This window comes from Mustela putorius, unplaced genomic scaffold, assembly GCF_011764305.1.
Source record: "Mustela putorius furo isolate JIRA1106 unplaced genomic scaffold, ASM1176430v1.1 tig00003870_pilon_pilon_pilon, whole genome shotgun sequence".
NCBI lineage: Eukaryota > Metazoa > Chordata > Mammalia > Carnivora > Mustelidae > Mustela > Mustela putorius.
The window spans coordinates 10,465,145-10,468,161 of NW_025422022.1; positions in this window are offsets into that span (position 1 = coordinate 10,465,145).

Here is a 3,017-nt window from a genome sequence, read left to right on the forward strand (position 1 = left end):
ACTCCTGTTTTGATTCTTTATTCCCTTTTTATTCTTTCAGTGTGCGGAAACAAGTGAAGACCAAGCACATCACAAATGCAAAGGCAGTTTATTCCGAACTTGCTATGCAGGAGAGCCACCCTCCGTTGAGATCAAAGGCAGATGGAGGAGTGGGAACGGCTGATCGGCTGATCCAGGGGGAAAGGCAGTGCTTCAGGCATGCCCTCACCGAAGGCTACGGGCACGGGAAAGCTGTAGGGAGACTAATTAGAAATGGGGCATCCTGTGTGATCCCAGCGATTGTCAGCCATGTGAGGCTTTCTCTGGTTGATCCTAAGTTGGGACAAAAATTAGGGAACCTGTCAGTTATTAATCAAGTCCTGGCCATTTGGGTCCAATTGTTAGGGTCATTTATTGTTTAACTTACTGGGTTGTTTCTAAAGCTAGCAGTCGGGCTTCCTGCAAGTCTGACTTAACAGCAGGCAACCTTCCTAGAGTGATTATTATAGATAAGGCATTGGTTCTCTCTCTGGGTTGCGGCAGGTTGTGGGTCAGAGTTCTATTTTTATATATAGTTGGGCCACTGTATATTCAGGTTAAAAACTATAAAAGTAAATTTTGAAATGTGAAGTCTGAAAAAAAGATATACTAAACACAAGCCCCATCCTATTAGATTCAGCAGACATAAAAACTACTCTGTAAAATGGCTGTTAAAGCTTATAAACATTTTCAGTTTCTCTGCTTACCTTGTCAAAGACCAGCACTGGTCCTGGGGACACCCCCTCTGAGCAGCACTGCCTGGGTGGGTTTTTAAACCAACACAGCTTGAGAGGAACCTCCTAGAAAAAGTCAGCTCAGCGATGGATGCTGCCTCCTTAAAAACCCAAATGTGTATGGAAGAGACCACACAGAGACCAAGTTCTAGAGGGAAAACTTGGAATCAGTAGTACAGAAGTCAGTCCAGTTATAGTGTCAGGAAGTTTGTGGTGGCATAGCTCTGTAGAACTTTAAGAGAAGCTAGTAGTGGTGGTTAAACTCAGACACTTATGGTCTTCCCAAGCCCCCACCCCCCCCCATCATCACCATCTTTATTTAGTTCGTCAGTTCTGGGGTACTAAGCCTTGCTTCGGCAGTGTTTCTTCACATTGGGAAGAATTCTTCAAGTTCTAGCTTTCAAGGATTCCCTTTGCCTCATTTGCTTCATCTGAACCTTGACCAGTCACTGATGTTTACAATGTCCTTTTTTTAAATCTTTGAAATAGAGCTAATCACGGTGACGGCATCACAGGTATTGGAACTCTTAAATGAGAAAGCGTAAGCTGCTTGGCACAGCGCTTCGGCACAGCGAGGATATATGTGAATCAGCTGCAAATAGCTTAAGGGTGACCATATGGTTCTTTAACTGCCTTTCCCTGTGCTTTTTGGTGAGCTGAGAAGCAGTATTTGGAAACTTCTCTAGGAAGTAAGTCTCCTGGAGACCGTACTTAACACTGCAGCCGGAGTGACCCTTTCAAAATGTCCTTTTGACAGCTTCCTCAGAGTAGAAACCAAAATCTTTTCATTATGTGCCTTCTTCCCTCAACCTCGTCTACTCTTAGGGACCCTCTTGTCTTAGTACCTTCTCGTGTTTGTTCTCTGCCTGAAATGCTATTTCCTCAGACAGCCGCATGATCTGTTTCCTCACCTTAAGTTTGGTCATATGTTTCCTCCCCTAACCACCCTACCGAAAGTTGCAAATTCATTGCCCCCGAGTCCCAACCTCCTCCCACACTCTACGTTTCCTTTCTTCCGCAGCACTGATGACCTCCCGCGCTAGGTAATCCACATCTTCTAGTTGTTAATGGAGTTCATCCTCCCACCAGAATGTCAGTTCCAAAAGGTCCGGAACCTTTGCTTTGTTAACTGATGCATCCCCAGTTGATGAAGCACTACTTAACATAGTACGTGCCCAATGCATACTTGGCTAAGGGAATGAAAAGAGAACCCACACACTGAATGGACAGCCCTTCTTTCTTTCTTAGCGTTGTACGTTTGGGCTGTGAGGTGTCAGAAGACATTATTAGCCACAACACAGAACACAGAGTGGAACAGGCAAGTGTGATGTTGTGATTCATAATAAGAAATACGTATTTGGTCTTCATCCCTATGGCTGGCTCACAGCCCTGAAAACCCTTGAAATGTCCCAGGTGTTGAGAGTGATAAAGATATCCTGTGTTATGTTAATGAGGTGACTGTTGGACCACACCTGAGGGTGGGGGCTGGTTGCCTGGAGAATCAACCAGGTCATTAAAGGGTTGGAGCTTTGGTCTGCCCTGACCTCTGACCTCCAGGAAGGTTAGAGAGGCTGGAGGTGTAATCAGTCCTCAATGGCCAACGATTTAATCAATCATGCCTGTATAATGAAGCGTCCATCGGAACCCCTAAGAGGAAGGGGTTAGCAGGCAATAAAATTTTCATGGAATTTAATTGAAATACAAATTTTATTTTTTTAAGATTTATTTATTTGGGAGAGACAGAGAGAGACAGATAGTGAGAGAGAACACAAGTCGTGAGGCAAGGGAGAAGCTGGCTCCCACTGAGCAGGGAGCCCGACCGACATGGGGCTCAATCCCAGGACCCCGGGATCATGACCTGAGCCAAAAGCAGATGCTTAACCAAATGAGCCATCCAGATGCCTCTGAAATATGAATTTTAAAAGTCCCCGGTGCTCTTCATTTTGAACACATACACCTTGCTGCCCCTTTGCGGCAGGTTTCACTCCTTACTGTCTTGTAACCTGACTGCCCTCTGGTGGTTAACTGTTCTTACTAAATTATGGCAATAATAGTATAGGAGTCCATGGTTCTCAAGGTTGAAAGGGATTCAAAGTCAGCCAGTCCCATTAAATGGGGTGGCCAGAGCTGGATTTCAGGGTATGAAGACAGAAGAATATGTATAGGAATGCCGTCACAGCTTTCATATTTTAAGAATTCACTTTTGGCGGGAGAGTAGTTACCAAATATCACTGACCTCAGCCCCTTCCCCTCTTTTTTCAAGTA